Source organism: Phyllobates terribilis, unplaced genomic scaffold, assembly GCF_046119375.1.
Source record: "Phyllobates terribilis strain yellow unplaced genomic scaffold, ASM4611937v1 Scaffold_3__8_contigs__length_932513732, whole genome shotgun sequence".
In the NCBI taxonomy this organism is placed as follows: domain Eukaryota; kingdom Metazoa; phylum Chordata; class Amphibia; order Anura; family Dendrobatidae; genus Phyllobates; species Phyllobates terribilis.
The window spans coordinates 512,113,051-512,130,864 of NW_027362763.1; positions in this window are offsets into that span (position 1 = coordinate 512,113,051).

Consider the following 17,814-nt stretch of genomic DNA (forward strand, 5'->3'; position numbering starts at 1 on the left):
TAAAGTTAGGCCTAGCTTCAGGCAGGTCAGAAACTTACTACGCAGAGGCAAGAAACAGGAGGCCCTACACCCGCTCATTGGGGAGGATCCTGATATGCACCCTTCACCCTACAGTGCTCCGGGATGTGCCTGAACTACCACCAGTAAAAGGTACTGAAGTGTCTACGGTATCCGTCCCCGTTCTTGCTCTGACCCGGCTGGGTCTCGCCTGTCCTGCATCCCCGTCTCCGTACGCTGCCCTGAGGCTTAGCTCCACCTGTGGGGAGCTATACCATCGAGCTGCCTTATTACCGGCCTCAGTGGACTGCCGCAGCGCTGGTGATTCTCACCAGAAACCACAGGTGGCGTCACGAACTTCCATAAAATTAGCAAACCAAACCACCATTTCACAAGCTGACCCCAGGGTACGGGCCCGGGAGCCGACCACCGTGACATCCCCAAGGCCAGGCAAAGGCCTGGGTACCGAGTCGTCCCCACCACCCTGGGCGAGTCATCTTCCTGGCGTCACAGGATTCCGTGCCCGCTGCAACGACGGAGTGTTATGCCCGTTGCCACCGGGTACTGTGCGCCTTTATTCTGAACTGTGTATTTTAACTGTGGTGAAGATTGCCGCCATTGATGGGCCGCCGAGCGAGAAGGGCGCAACCGCGACAAACTGAGTGGCGTACCTGCAAAAGCTCGCGAAGCTCCGGACACGCCCCACGCCTTGACATCAAACCAGGAAGCGCCAGGTCCTGGAAGAAGCATCGCTGAATGCTCTGACGTAGGACGCAAGGTCCTGAACACGACCGTCACCTGCTGAGCTGCGGCATACCGGAAAAAAAGAAAAGAAGGTAGGCCACGGTTCGCTAGGGGGGCGTCAGAATGTCCAAGGAACAGAACGACGCCGGAATACCGGTTAACGGCCCTGATGTTCAACCCGCGCCCAACGCCGGGCAGGCCGAGGCGGCCGCTCCACCAGCAGCGCCTGTAACTCCTGTCATCTCCATAACTCTACTATACATTCCTGGAGCAAAGTGGCTCCCCCAGTACAACGGCAAATCAGATACCCTGTCTGGATTCAAACAGAAGATATGCGGTATCTTGGACATGTACTCTATGACAGGCAAGCAGAGGGCCGCTGTTGTATTAGGACAACTGACTGGTGCTGCGGAATGGGAAGTGGAAACATGGTCGGCCGCAGACCAGGAGTCAGTGTCCGCAATCTTTAAAAAGCTACAGACTGTTTTTGAGGATCATACCGAGGCGGACCTCCGGATGAGGTTCTACAACTGTTCCCAACAGCCGGAGGACAATGTTCGGGACTATGCCTGGCGTCTACAAGGGGCCCAGCGGGCTCTGAAACAGTTTAGTCCGACCAGCATCGAAAATGAAAACAAAATGCTGAAGGAACAGTTTGTCCGGGGACTGAGGTCTCCAGAGGAGAGCAGGACTGTGCGTTGGTGGTCCTTAGATCATTCAGATGCCACCTTTGCCAATCTTAAGGACATGGCTATAAAAGGACTGCAGCCCCTGGAAACAAACGCCATCCAATGTTACCAGGGTGGGGCTACCCCAGTGCCTGTTACACCCACCTTTTCCCCAGTGGCTGCTGAAGCTAAGGTTCCAGCAACGTCCCCTAGAGAGCTGGACAGTCTCTGAAGTGCGCCAGTTGAGCAAAACCCTGACCACTGTGCTGAGTGCCCTGCAGCTGCGGACGGAGCCCGAGGAAGGAGGGAAAATCCTGTTAGCCGATAGCCCTGAGGATGTTCCCTGGATGCGAAGGAGGAGGAGGACAACACCACCCTCTACGAGGATCAGTGACCAGCACCATCCACAGAAGGACCCTACCTGCTACCGCTGCCGCAAGACCGGACACACCGCCCAGAATTGTCCTTTAAACGAGAAAACCCTGGGGCCGAGGGCCGACACCCAGGAGTAACTCAGCCAGGCCCCTCAGACTGGTACAACAGGTTCGTCGGAGGAAGACCTTTCCTGTCCATTGTGCTGGACGGCATCCCGACGCACGCTCTGCTGGACACAGGATCTCAGGTAACCATAATGCCTGACGTCCTCTACAAGAGGTAAGCCCACCAGCTCCAAATCTTTCTGTTTATGCCTCAAATGGACTCCCCCTTAACCTAATCGGGGTTAAGAATGTGACAGTAAAGGTGGGGAGAGTGGAGCTGAAGGACCAGGGACTAATTGTAGTAGAGACTAATCCTGATGATACCAATCCGTATATGGTACTAGGCACTAACATAGTTGGTAACTGTTTGGGAGAAGTTGTGTTCTTACTCCAACAGATAGCTGACACTGCCAGACCAGGACAGAGGAGGGCGCTGCAGAAGGAGATCCGAGTCCTGATGTACCAACAGCAAGTAAGGTTAACAGACGGTGAAATCGGTAATGTGCGGGTGACGGACCCCATACCCATTGTGATCCCCCCAATGAGTGAAATGCTTATCTGGTGTAGAGCCGCCATAGGTCTTAGAGGACAGAGCTACCAGGCAGTAGTAGAACCCCTTTGCTCCGAGCACAGACCGACGCTCTTAACCACAAGAGGAGTGGTGGAAGTACGCAATGGGAGGGTGCCCGTCCGTCTTCTCAACTGTGGAGAAGATGAGGTCAGATTGCCACGTTATGCCACTGTTGCAAAATTACATGCTGTAAATGACAACTGCATTCACAAGGCGGAGTCATTAACCTCACCAGACGAAGTGGAGGATGATGACCCTGCAACCCAGGTGGAGGATTGGTGTCAACAGCTCCATGTTGGGACAGACACCACTCCTGCCCATCAGAAACAGGGTGTACACCGGGTGGTTCAAGAATACGCGCAGGTGTTTAGTAAACATCCACTTGACTTCGGGAGGATTAAGGGGATTCAACATCATATCCCGACAGGTGACCACCCACCCATCAAAGAACGTTACAGGCCTATACCACCAGCTCACTACCAGAAGGCAAAGGAGATGCTGCACGACATGAGAAAGGCGGGGGTGGTGAGGGATAGTTGTAGTCCCAGGGCAGCTCCCCTAGTGCTAGTTAGGAAAAAGGATGGGAGCATGAGAATGTGTGTAGATTACCGACAAGTAAATCGCATTACACATAAAGATGCATACCCTTTACCACGCATAGAGGTGTCACTAGCTGCCTTAAAGTCTGCAAATTACTTTTCCACCCTTGACCTCACTAGTGGGTACTGGCAAGTAGCTGTGGCTGAGGAGGATCGGGATAAGACGGCCTTCACTACCCCGATGGGACTCTGCTAGTTCAACAGTATGCCGTTTGGACTCTGCAATGCCCCTGGAACGTTCCAGAGATTGATGGAGTGCTGCCTGGGACACCGCAACTTCGAGACTGTGTTACTATACCTGGATGACGTGATAGTGTACTCCAAAACGTATGAGGACCACTTGAAGCACCTGGCGGAGGTATTTGAGTCACAGTCCCGGTACGGGATGAAGTTGAAGCCCTCAAAGTGCCACCTGCTCAAGAGAAAGGTACAGTACCTGGGGCACATTGTCAGTCCGGAAGGGGCAGCACCAGACCCGGAGACGGTCACTGCCATCCAGAAGTGGCCGGAGCCGAAGAACCTCAAAGAGGTGCGTCAGTTCTTGGGACTAGTAGGGTACTACCGGAGGTTTGTAAAAGACTACACCAAGAAAGCAGCTCCTCTGCAAGACCTCCTGGTAGGGCAGTCCCCCAAAGGCAGAAATCCCCCATTCCACTGGGGTAAGGAGCAAGCCGAGTCGTTTCAGGAGATGAAGGAGAACCTGACAGGTGATGAGATCCTAGCCTACCCTGACTACAGCCAACCATTCCTGCTGTATACTGATACCAGCAACGAAGGACTGGGAGCTGTCTTAAGTCAGAAGCAGAATGGCCAAGAGAAAGTGATCGCATATGCAAGCAGGAAGCTCCGCCCGACCGAGAGGAACCCAGAGAACTATAGCAGCTTTAAGTTGGAGTTCCTGGCCTTGGTCTGCGCCATCACTGAAAGGTTCAAGCACTATCTAGCCTCCAGTAAGTTCACTGCCTTCACTGATAACAACCCCTTGACCCATCTTGAAATAGCTAAGCTAGGAGCACTGGAACAATGATGGATGGCCCGGCTGTCAAATTATCAATTCACAAATAAATACCGGGCAGGCCGCAAGAACGCCAACGCCGATGCCCTGTCCAGGATGCCTCACCAGTCAGACACGGAAGAAGAAGTGGATGACCAGGAAGAGATCGAGCTACCTGCCTTTCACCGGGAATGGGATGGTCCACGAGCAACGAGCCTCCAGGAGGCAGCGTGGAAAGACATTAAACTGCTGCCTCACCACAGCTGGAAAGAGACCCAGGACAGTGACCTGGTTGTCAGCTGCATCAAGGAGCTGATAACCCAAGAAGGTTCCTCCCTGGAAAAAGAAGCGTCTCTGCAAACAAAGCAGCTGTGGAACGAGAGAAGCCGGCTGTTTATCTACCGTGAGAAGCTGTGCCGGAGGTTTCGTCAATCCAAAAACTCATGAGATAGTATGGCAGATAGTGGTCCCCAAGACAGACATCCAAACGGTGTTGGATGCCTACCACGATCAGGCGGGGCACTTTGGCTGGAAAAAGCTAGAGACCCTACTGAAGTGTCGATTCTACTGGGTAGGAATGCGCAGCTCCATTGAGCGGTGGTGCCGGGACTGTGGACCCTGTGGCCTCAGAAGAAAAGACTACAGCTGCCAGAAGGCCCCCCTGCAACCCATCAAGATGACTCGACCCCTGGAGATCGTGGCCCTGGACCATGTCAAGCTGTCCCCCAGCAGGTCAGGTTACACTTATGCTCTGACCATGGTGGATCACTACTCACGTTTCCTGGTGGTCACCCACGTCAAAGACCTGACGGCAGAGACAGCAGCAAAGACGTTCCAAGCGTATTTCTGTAGACCCCATGGTTATCCTGAGCAGGTGCTGACGGACCAAGACCCGGCCTTTGAGGCTGAGATGTTCAAGGAGTTCTGCCATCTATACTGGTGTAAGAAGATAAGAACTACACCGTACCACCCACAAACCAATGGTCTCTGTGAGAAGATGAACAACATTTTCATCAACCTGCTAAAGACCATACCACTTGAGGAGAGAAATTAGTGGCCAGACCTACTACCTGACCTAGTAGATCTGTACAATCACATACCAGTAAGTTCCACCAACTGTACTCCGGCATATCTCATGCAGGCAAGGCCAGGAAAGCTGCCCATGGACCTGGAGCTTGGTGTTGTAGAACCAGAAGCGGATGTGACCATTGAGGACTGGTGCACGGCCAGACAGGAGCAGTACAGAAGAGTACAAGCCTGTGTTGAAGACAATCTCACTCGGGTGAGGAACAAGCAGGAAGCAAAATACAACAGAGGTGCCCAAGCAGAACCCTTCACACCTGGTGAAATAGTACTAAAAAGGACAAGAAGAAACAACAAACTTGATGACCAGTGGGAGAGGGAACCCTACACTGTGTTGAATTCAAGATTTGATAATAAGAAGACCTGCATAATTAGTAGAGATGGATGAAGGACGACTGCAACAGTATCCAGGGATCACCTAAAGTTGTGTCCAGACCTGCTAAAGCCCCAAGGAGAGGTGCCTCTCATTATACCGGAGGAGCCTAAAGAAGCAGTAATACACACTGACTTAGGAGATTTCCCAGCAGATTGGCCTCAACTAGGAGGAGCAGTAATCATCCCTGTAATTACCTTCTACCCACAGCAAGAAGAACCTGTAAGTGCTGAAGAGGAGCCAGCTCAAGAAGAGTCCCCGGAAGAAGGATCCCCAGTTGGAGCAGAGCAAGAAGGCCCAGCCTATGGTATACTTGCCAGTACTGTAGAGAGGTCAATGTAGCCTTGTAGCCCCTCCACACCTAGTACTGACACATTGGGAGGTAGAGAACCTATTAGTGCCTCATGCATTCCAGTTCCACGCAGGTCCACGCGTAGTACTAAAGGTCAACCCCCTGTCAGATATAATCAGTAAGACAGCTAAACTCTGACAAGTGTAGATAGTTACCCCTGGGGTATTGAACTGTATTTCTGTGTGTTTTCATGCATATATTACTTTGTATTTTGCCTTATTGATTAACAGTTTAAGGGATACGGACACTTCCCTTGTGACATACAGAACTTTGTGGCTGAGGACTATGTGCAGCCCAAAAACTATTTCTTGTAAATATTTGCACTCCCTGGAGTGCCCTTTTAGGTGACCTCAGAAGTAAAACCTGTCTGGAGTGGCTCTCCTGGAGGTCCAACACAGGATCCCCATGCCCTGCAGCCACCCCAGGGCCTACGTTGAGGGTTTGGGACAGGTCCCTCAAGCTACCAAGTACTCTGCCTTGTGAGATGGACATCCTTTCGGGGAACCTCACCAAAGGAGACTTAAATTCTGACGTTGCTTATGGTCTATACGTATAAATTGTTATTTAGAATGTTATGCAATGTTTAAGAATGTGCCTCCCATAAAGGGAAGATTGTTATTGTTAATGTTTGTCATTTTCTAAAATGTACTTCAGCCCGGGAGTGCTGAGCTTTGCTAGGGGGGAATGTCGCGCCCAGCTGTGCTTGGAGCCACAGACCCTAGAGGGGTGCATTAACTGATTCGTCCACAAGAGGCCCCCACAGCACACACACACACACCTCCACCTTCCCCCTCAGACCACTAGAGGGAGCCTGTTAGGGATATAAATAGGAAAGGTGGAGCCAGGCAGAGAGCGAATTCAGCAGTTCCTCTGGAGGGTTCAGCAAGTACAGAGTCGAGCTCAGTCTAGTCTGGAGTCTACAGAGAGGTCAGCCTGCAGTGGAGCCTAGTCCAGACGCAGTTGTAGCTCAGTTAGAGCTCAAGGTGTGCCGGCGCCATAAGATCGGTGAAGCGCGGCAAGCTACCGCTAGTGTGAGTAGCCTAGTGAGGGCCAGAGCGTGGCCGAAGGCGAGTGGAAAGTGAGTAGAAGTGGGGGCAGAGGAGCTTACCCAGCTCACCCCGAAACATATACCGGATACCTGGTCCGAGCTTACCGGGATCTCTACAACCCAGTAAGGCATAACCGGAATCCCTGGAGAACTACAGGTCCCAGGTTCACCAGAGAGCTGATACGTAACAGAGCCAGGAGACACATAGGCCCCGTAAGCAGGGAGCGTGCATTCCAAGAGAAGGCCCTACCACAACGTCAGCCGGTGCAGGACAGAGATAAAGTTAGGCCTAGCTTTAGGCTGGTCAGAAACTTACTACGCAGAGGCAAGAAACAGGAGGCCCTACACCTGCTCATTGGGGAGGATCCTGATATGCACCCTTCACCCTACAGTGCTCCGGGATGTGCCTGAACTACCACCAGTTAAAGGTACTGAAGTGTCTACCATGTCCGTCCCCGTTCTTGCTCTGACCCGGCTGGGTCTCGCCTGTCCTGCATCCCCCTCTCCAAACGCTGCCCTGAGGCCTAGCTCCACCTGTGGGGAGCTATACCATCGAGCTGCCTTATTACCGGCCTCAGTGGGCTGCCGCAGCGCTGGTGATTCTCACCAGAAACCACAGGTGGCGTCACGAACTTCCGTAAAATTAGCAAACCAAACCACCATTTCACAAGCTGACCCCAGGGTACGGGCCCGGGAGCCGACCACCGCGACATCCCCAAGGCCAAGCAAAGGCCCGGGTACCGAGTTGTCCCCATCCCCCTGGGCGAGTCACTACTCCCAATTTCCATTTTAAAATGGCTATCTGGAATAAGGCCCCTTAATTGTCGTTTTAATGCGTATCAGCGATCATTAAGGGGTTAAAAACCAGGATCTATCAATCAAAGTCTAATCTTCACAAAACTTTGTGGAAATGTGTAACATACCTGGCGGCGTCCTTGCATAGTGGTCCATCTCCCACTGTGCAAGAGCGCGCACTTGATCTCCAGTCCAGTCTGCTAGCCTAGCTTCCCTCCATGCTGTCTGCTTGCCTCTGTTTCTGCTGCTTAAGGGCGGCGCCCGATCACTTCCTGCTTCTTGTGGCTGCTGTAGGCACACCCCTTGTGCGTCCTCAGCCTATTGCTGTCTGTCACCTGGTATTTAACCCAGCTCCTCCCTGGAATCCATGCCTGAGCATTGTGTTCTGTCAGTTGGCTTCCAGTCACTGATGTGCCAGGTCTTGTCTATGCTTCCTGCCTTGCGGTATCAGTTCCCGTGTCTGAACTGTGTCCTGTCTGAACTATCTTCTAGCCTGTTGTCTTCTGCTTATCCTGGAGGCTGTATGTCCAGGCCAGTGTGAACACGCTCCTAGCCTGTTCTTTCCGCCTTCTACGGGCCGCATACCTAGACCCGTTCCTGTATCTTGCCTGTTCCTGTCTGAATACTCTCCTAGCCTGTTACCTGTTTTTCTCTATGTTCGTACCTTCCCTTTTCCTGCAGAATCTGATCCCGTACCTAACTCCTACTCGTTGTCCCTGTACTCCCGTTTGTGAGTTTAGAGTCCACTCGCAACTTCATTGCAAGTATCCTGTGTGTACCTGGTTCTGCCTTTCCCTTCCAGTCTGTTCCGTGTGAACAGAGCTCTGTCCCCTCTACTCTGCCTTGCTCACCGCTCCGGCGGTTCTTGCCTGCTCTGCTTTGCTCGCTGCTCCGGCAGTCTCGCTCTGCTCTGACCCTTTGCTCGCTGCTCCAGCAGTCTCGCTCTGCTCTGATCCTTTGCTCGCTGCTCCGGCAGTCTCGCTCTGCTCTGACCCTTTGCTCGCTGCTCCGGCAGTCTCGCTCTGCTCTGACCCTTTGCTCGCTGCTTCGGCAGTCTCGTCCTGCTCCTCTCTCGCTCACCGCTCCTGGCGACCTTGTCCTGCTCTTCTCTCGCTCACCGCTCCAGGCGGTCTCGTCTTGTTCTGCTCTTGCTCGCCGCTCTGGGTGGCCTCACTCTGCTGTTTGTCCACCGCATCTGCGGTTCTGTTCCTGAGTCCCAGTCTGTACTGGGTCCTATCCACTCGGTGCTCCAACCTGTCGTACCTGCCAGTACCTCCCTGCCTGCATACCAGTCGTGCTTACCAGCATCCGCCAGTCTGCATACCAGCCGTGTCTGCCTATAACCAGCAGTCTGTGTGCCAGCCTAACCTGCCTGTTCCTGTATTCCCCTGTGTGGGTCATCAGCCGTGTCCGGGGTCTGTCCTGGAGTAGCACCTGGTCCCTCTGCTCGGTTCCTCCTTGGTGCACTGGCGTCGTATGCCGTCGTGCGACCCTGGTCGGATCGGGTGGATACTTAGTTACGCCCCTCCAGGCATTCACTCTCCGGCACGGTCCAGTGGAATCACTACATATACACGCACACGCCATTCAGCCCGGGCGTGTGCATTACAGCATGCTCAGGCCATGTTTCCCGTTGAGCCCCATGGCCTTCGCTCTCTGAGACCTTTTCCAGCGAGTACGTGCATCTAGAAGAAATTTATTTATTTATATTTTTTTGCTACTAGCTGAGTTCCAGGCGAATTTCGCACCCGTCCAGATGGAGCTTTCTGCACCCGTTCCTGCGGATCCGCCACGGTACTATGGGGATCCAAGACAGAGTCGTGCATTTGTGGAGCAATGCATGCTACACTTCAAGTTCTACCCTCTTTGTTTTCCCACCGATCGGGCTAAGGTGGGATTCATGATGTCTTACCTAGCGGGTGATGCCTTGAAATGGATCACCCTCCTATGGGACGCACAGGATCCTATCGTCCTGGACATAATGGCCTTCCTGGTGGCCTTTCTAATGGTCTTCGATGACCCTAATCCGGAGGCTCCTGCTGAAGCTTCACTTCCCAGTAACCCGGAGCAGCCCCGTTGGGTAATGTGTGTGGGTAGCGCACTAGTCCTCCTGCCCGAAGAGACTACTGCCCACCCAGAATCCACACAGGATGACTACGCTCTCCGGAATACTTCTCCCAACCTCAAGAGGCAGTCCAGACATGCTAGGCGTAGAGGCAAGCCGTCATGCCAGGGTCTGTCCTCCCAAAGACCTCCTGACCCCAACCTTGAAGTCCCTGCTGAAGCTTCACTTCCCTGTATCCCGGACCAGCCCCGACGGGTAATGTGCGTGGGTAGCGCACCAGTTCTCCTGCCCACCTAGAATCCACACAGGAGGACTTCCTGCGCCCGGTATCTGATGCTTCACCCACTTTAACCGGTGAGCCTGTCCAAGGGTACTCCGAAGCAGTGATTACCTCCGAGTCTGTGCATCTCTACTACCTGGCGGAGGACCCCCTGTTGCCTCCTGAATCCTCCGGGATACCACCTGATGACAAATGGAGAGACTTCCCTACACCCGGTACCCGATACTTCGTCTCCTTTGTCCTGTGAGCCTGACAATGGGTACCTCAAAGCGGTAGTTATCCCCGAGTCTCTACACCCCTTCGACCAGGCGGAGGACCTCCAGTTGTCTCCAGAACCCTTCGGGGTGCTACCTGGTAGCGAATGGACAGGGACTTTCCTATACTCGGTACCTGATACCTCGCCCGCTTCTTCCAGCGCGTCCGAGCTAGTGTACTCCAAAGCAGAGGTTACCCCCGAGTCTCTGCACCCCTCCAACCCGGCGGAGGACTTCCAGTTGTCTCCTGAACCCTCTGGGGTGCTACCTGATAGCAAATGGACAGGGACTTTCCTATACTCGGTACCTGATACCTCGCCCGCTTCTTCCAGCGCGTCCGAGCTAGTGTACTCCGAAGCAGAGGTTACCCCCGAGTCTCTGCACCCCTCCAACCCGGCGGAGGACTTCCAGTTGTCTCCTGAACCCTCTGGGGTGCTCCCTGATAATAAGTGGAGAGAGACTTCCTTGTGTGCTGTTCCTGGTACTCCACCCGTTTCGTCTGTTGCTGTGGATGGCTGGATAGGAGGTAGCATCCTAGCTACTCAGATGAGACCAGTTTTTCCTGTGGACAGTGGAAGTGATCTCCTTGAAGTGAAGGATTGGCCCTCGAATTCCCTGCGGAACATTCTGGCAGGCCTGAAGAAGAGGGGGCGTAAGGGGGGGGGGGTACTGTAACATACTTGGCGGCGTCCTTGCATAGTGCTCCATCTCCCACTGTGCAAGAGCGCACACTTGATCTCCAGTCCAGTCTGCTAGCCTGGCTTCCCTCCATGCTGTCTGCTTGCCTCTGTTTCTGCTGCTTAAGGGCGGCGCCCGATCACTTCCTGCTTCTTGTGGCTGCTGCAGGCACACCCCTTGTGCGTCCTCAGCCTATTGCTGTCTGTCACCTGGTATTTAACCCAGCTCCTCCCTGGAATCCATGCCTGAGCATTGTGTTATGTCAGTTGGCTTCCAGTCACTGATGTGCCAGGTCTTGTCTATGCTTCCTGCATTGCGGTATCAGTTCCCATGTCTGAACTGTGTCCTGTCTGAACTATCCTCTAGCCTGTTGTCTTCTGCCTATCCTGGAGGCTGTATTTCCAGGCCAGTGTGAACACGCTCCTAGCCTGTTCTTTCCGCCTTCTAGGGGCCACATACCTAGACCCGTTCCTGTATCTTGCCTGTTCCTGTCTGAATACTCTCCTAGCCTGTTACCTGTTTTATGTCTGTACCTTCCCTTTTCCTACAGAATCTGATCAGGTACCTAACTCCTACTCGTTGTCCCTGTACTCCCATTTGTGAGTTTAGAGTCCACTCGCTACGTCATTGCAAGTATCCTGTGTGTACCTGGTTCTGCCTTTCCCTTCCAGTCTGTTCCGTGTGAACAGAGCCCTGTCCCCTCTACTCTGCCTTGCTCACCGCTCCGGCGGTTCTTGCCTGCTCTGCTTTGCTCGCTGCTCCGGCAGTCTCGCTCTGCTCTGACCCTTTGCTCGCTGCTCCGGCAGTCTCGCTCTGCTCTGACCCTTTGCTCGCTGCTCCGGCAGTCTCACTCTGCTCTGACCCTTTGCTCGCTGCTCCGGCAGTCTCGCTCTGCTCTGACCCTTTGCTCGCTGCTCCGGCAGTCTCGCTCTGCTCTGACCCTTTGCTCGCTGCTCCGGCAGTCTCGCTCTGCTCTGACCCTTTGCTCGCTGCTCCGGCAGTCTCGCTCTGCTCTGACCCTTTGCTCGCTGCTCCGGCAGTCTCGCTCTGCTCTGACCCTTTGCTCGCTGCTCCGGCAGTCTCGCTCTGCTCTGACCCTTTGCTCGCTGCTCCAGCAGTCTCGCTCTGCTCTGACCCTTTGCTCGCTGCTCCTTCAGTCTCGCTCTGCTCTGACCCTTTGCTCGCTGCTCCGGCAGTCTCGCTCTGCTCTGACCCTTTGCTCGCTGCTCCGGCAGTCTCGCTCTGCTCTGACCCTTTGCTCGCTGCTCCGGCAGTCTCGCTCTGCTCTGACCCTTTGCTCGCTGCTTCGGCAGTCTCGTCCTGCTCCTCTCTCGCTCACCTCTCCAGGCGACCTCGTCCTGCTCTTCTCTCGCTCACCGCTCCAGGCGGTCTCGTCTTGTTCTGCTCTTGCTCGCCGCTCTGGGCGGCCTCACTCTGCTGTTTGTCCACCGCTTCTGCGGTTCTGTTCCTGAGTCCCAGACTGTACTGGGTCCTATCCACTCGGTGCTCCAACCTGTCGTACCTGCCAGTACCTCCGTGCCTGCATACCAGTCGTGCTTACCAGCATCCGCCAGTCTGCATACCAGCCGTGTCTGCCTATACCCAGCAGTCTGTGTGCCAGCCTAACCTGCCTGTTCCTGTATTCCCCTGTGTGGGTCAACAGCCGTGTCCGGGGTCTGTCCTGGAGTAGCACCTGGTCCCTCTGCTCGGTTCCTCCTTGGTGCACTGGCGTCGTATGCCGTCGTGCGACCCTGGTCGGATCGGGTGGATACTTAGTTACGCCCCTCCAGGCATTCACTTTCCGGCACGGTCCAGTGGAATCACTACATATACACGCACACGCCACTCAGCCCGGGCGTGTGCATTACAAAATGTATCATGGCACAACGAAAATTTCTAAGAACCTCAGAAAAAGTTGTTGCGGCTCATCAGGCTGAAAAGGGTTACAAAACTTTCTCTAAAAAGTTTGGACTCCATAGTGAGAGAGAGTGTTAAAAAATGAAGGTAATGCAAAACCATTATCACCTTCCAAAGGAGTGGTCGACTAAAAAATAACAAGGTGTTTAACAGTCACAGAGATCAGAAAAGAACACAATATAACCACTAAGCAACTAAAGGCTTCTCTTACCTTTGCTAATATTGATGTGTCCCCCATTAAAAGCACACTGAACAATGGTGTGAATTGCATGATTGCAAGGAGAAAGTCACTGCTCATCACAAGAACAATGCTGCCAGTCTTCAGTTTTCTAAACATCATCTAGGCTATTTGAACAATGTTTAGTTGAAAGATGAAACCAAAAAAAGCTTTTTGGTTTAAATGTTCTTTATTTTTGGAGAAAAAAAAGACACTGCATAACAAAAAACTCATACCATCGGTGAAAAACTGTGGTGGTAATACGATTTGAGCCTGTTTTGCTGCCTCTGAGCCAGGATGCTTTGCAATCAGTGATGGAGCAATGAATTCTGAATTATGCCATCAAATTCTAAAGGAAAACGCCAAGACATCTGTTCAGGAGTTAAATCTTGAGAACAGCACAAAAGCTGTTCTACAAAATAGTGATTAAAGAATACAATTAGTTTTGAAATGACTATGATCTTAAAGGGGTTGTCCAGTCAAAAGGGTTAAGTCTGCAGTCACTCTGTGAAGGATTTAAAATGCATGGTATTACATGATTATATAGTGATGTAAGAATAAGCAGTTAATATATTGATGATAGGGAGTTCAGTGCATGCTGTCAGAGGGTAGTAACGGTGAAACTTGCCCAACAAACAAAAAAGTTGGTGATTGGTCTAGCTCCAGTGTGGGAGGGGCTTGGGTAATGCACTCAGGGGATTTCACAGTTGAGAGTTGAAAGTACGTGACCGGAATAAGTGGAGCGGCCATCTTGGGGGTAGTCTGGATTATGTCCTGAATAGAGGACGCGCTGGAAGGGAATTCAGCAGCATCAGCTTGTGAGCGCACCCCATTGACACCAGAGAAGCGGCATGTTGGAGTTGAGCTTGCTCGCGACCGGAACCTGTCCAAGTTTGAGGAGATTCCTGTCAGAAATTCTATCCAGAGACGATAAAGGCCTGGACCTACAGTGAAGGGGTGTTAGACACCACTGAAAAATTACTAGTCAGTGGTTAAAGGGGCCACGCAGTGAGTAACTGTTCACGCATAACATTTTGGTGCCAAAATATTTAAGGCAGAGATATAGCCTGTAGTTAGTTAGGTATGTTGATTGCTTCATGCAACGCTTGTTGCTAATACCAGTGTCCAGAACTTTCAGATTCGCTGCCACGGTTTCTGTTTAACCCCTTAAGCCCCGAGGGTGGTTTGCACGTTAATGACCAGGCCAATTTTTACAATTCTGACCACTGTCACTTTATGAGGTAATTACTCTGGAACGCTTCAACGGATCCCCCTGATTCTAAGATTGTTTTTTCGTGACATATTGTACTTCATGATTGTGGTAAAATTTCTTCGATATCACTTGCGTTTATTTGTGAAAAAAACAGAAATTTGGCGAAAATTTTGAAAATTTTGCAATTTTCAAAATTTGAATTTTTATGCCCTTAAATCAGAGAGATATGTCACACAAAAGAGTTAATAAATAACATTTCCCACATGTCTACTTTACATCAGCACAATTTTGGAACCAAAATTTTTTTTTGTTAGGGAGCTATAAGGGTTCAAAGGTTGACAAGCGATTTCTCATTTTTCCAACAAAATTTACGAAACCATTTTTTTAGGGACCACATCACATTTGAAGTCACTTTGAGAGGTCTTTATGACAGAAAATACCCAAAAGTCACACCATTCTAAAAACTGCACCCCTCAAGGTGCTCAAAACCACATTCAAGAACCTTATTAACCCTTCAGGTGCTTCACAGGAATTTTTTGAATGTGGAAGAAAAAAATGAACATTTAACTTTTTTCACAAAAATGTTACTTTAGACCCAATTTTTTTTATTTTCACAGGGGTAACAAGAAAAAATGGACCCCAAAATTTGTTGTGCAATTTCCCCTGAGCACGCAGATATCCAATATTTGGGGAAAAAACACTGTTTGTGCGCACGGCAGGGCTCGGAAGGGAAGGAGCGCCATTTGACTTTTTGATTGTAAAATTTGCTTGAATAATTAGCGGACGCCATGTTGTGTTTGGAGAGCCCCTGCGTGCCCAAACATTGGAGCTCCCCCGCAAGTGACCCCATTTTGGAAACTAGACCCCCCAAGGCACCTATCTAGATGCATAGTGAGCACTTGGAACCCCTAGGTGCTTCACAAATTGATTCATAAAAATGAAAAAGTGGAAAAAAAAAACACTTTTTCATTTTTATGAATCAATTTGTGAAGCACCTGGGGGTTCCAAGTGCTCACTATGCATCAAGATAGGTGCCTTGGGGGGTCTAGTTTCCAAAATGGGGTCACTTGCGGGGGAGCTCCAATGTTTGGGCACACAGGGGCTCTCCAAACGCAACATGGCATCTGCTAACAATTTGAGACGATTTTCCATTCAATTTGTTAGCGGACACCATGTCGCGTTTGGAGAGCCCGTGATGTGCCTAAACAGTGGAGCTCCCCCACAAGTGACCCCATTTTGGAAACTATACCCCCCCAAGGATTTTATTAAGGTGTATAGTGAACATTTTGAACCCAGAGGTACGACACAGAATTTGTTTACATTATGTCATCATATTGAATAAGTTGTCATTAGTCTTGAGCGCAAGTGCTCGCTACTTGAGTTTGCATCGGGTACTCAGGTATGCACCATGTACAGCGTGTGCTCGAGTGACATGCTCAAGTCCCTGCTCCGCATGTTTCACGGTTATTAGACACCCAAAAAAACCCATGCGGGGATCGCTCGTGCATGGCAGGCAATCCCGGTAAAGTTTTTTTGGCTGCAACGCATATGGGGCAGAGACTCGAGCATGTCACTCAAATACCCACGATACTCAATGCATACCAGAGCACCTGATGCAAACTCAAGTAGCGAGCACTTGCGCTCAACACTAGTCGCCATATCGTCATCTTTTTTTCTTACTTTTGAAAAAAATCCCAACCCCATCACAACCCTAACCCCAAGCCCAGCCCTAGCCCTAGCACAACCCTAGCCCTAGCACAACCCTAGCCCCAAACCCAGCCCTAACCCAATCCTAACCCAAGAGTTTATTTTTGACGCCGTTCCTTGTGCGGTATAAGTGATTTGACGACTTTATTCTTCGGGTCGGTGTGATTACAGCAATACCAGAATCATATGGGGTTTTTATGACTGACAGCTGTCACACACTAAAAGACGCATTTTTTGTAAAATCTAGTTTTTGCATCGCCATATTTTGAGAGCTATAATTTTTCCAGATTTTGGCAGTCAGTCATGTGACGGCTCATTTTTTGCGGGATGACTTGATGTTGTTATTGGTGCCATTTTCAGGCACGTGACATTTTTTGATCGCTTTCTATTCCGATTTTTGGGAGGCAGAATAAACAAAAACCAACAATTCAGGAATTGTTTTTTTTTATTCTGTTCCACGTGTGGTAAAATTGATAAGGTAGCTTTATTCTTCGGGTCAGTACGTTTACAGCGGTACCACATTTATATAGTTTTTCTATGTTTTGCACTTTTACATAATAAAAGCAATTTTATAGAAAAAAATATTTTTTAGCATCGCTTTATTCTGAGAGCTATAACTTTTTTATTTTTCGGCTGATGGAGCTGTATGGCGGCTTGTTTTTTGCGGGACGAGATGACGTTTTCAGCGGTACCATTTCTATTTATATTTGTCTTTGTGATCGCGTGTTATTCCATTTTTTGTTTGGCGGTATGGTGATAAAGCATTGTTTTTTGCTTCGTTATTTTTTTTACCGTGTTCACTGAAGGGGTTAACTAGTGGGACAGTTTTATAGGTCAGGCTGTTACGGACGCGGCGATACCAAATGTGTACTTTTATTGTTTTTTATAATAATATTTATTGATGGGTACATTATATTTTTATTTTTGGTGGATTATTTTTTTTATTTTATTTTTTTTCACTTTCTGGAAGCTTATATAGTTTATTACTTTATCCCACTCTGGGACTTTCACTTTTTTTTCTCTGATCGCCTGCATGGCACAGGAATGCAGCACCATCCCTGTGCCATGCAGGCTGTCAGCGCCGGACAGGGAGAAGATTGTTTGGAGATGCACTGCGCATGTCCAAACAATCTTCCTGCTGTCTGGTGACCCGGATGTTGTCATGACGACATCGGGTCGTCATGGCAACACCCGGGAAGCCTTTGCAGACAGCGCTGGAAGCCGGAAGAGGAGGTGAGTATCTGCGATCACCTCCCCTTGCCCCCGCAATGCTGCGATCGACTTCGATCGCAGCATCGCGGGGGTTTAATGTGCTGGGAGCGGTGCAGGACCGCTCCCTGCACATAGTATCGGGTGTCAGCTGTGACAATCAGCTGACACCCGGCGGCGATCGCGCCCGCACAGCCTGTGTGCGCGCGCGATCGCCATGACGTACTAATACGGGTCTGGCTCTTAAGTCCCAGGGCACAGACCCGTATTAGTACGTCAGATGTTGTTAAGGGGTTAATAACAAAATCGCAATCCACTTTGAGGTGCCGATACGGCACACAACAGACTCCAGACCATACTTGAACTTCTTTTTGTTACAGGAGAAAGTTTCTGCACAGCATTTTACTACTGGACAGTTATTCAACTGCTTAAGACTTTAATTACAGCTAAACTGCCGTCACCATAGTTTTTTTTTGGTATCTTCGATACAGTTGAGGACTGACAGTTCCTCTGAGTTTGCTGTAGACACAACAGGAAGTGAGAGGGAAATTTGGATGGGGAAATATTTGTA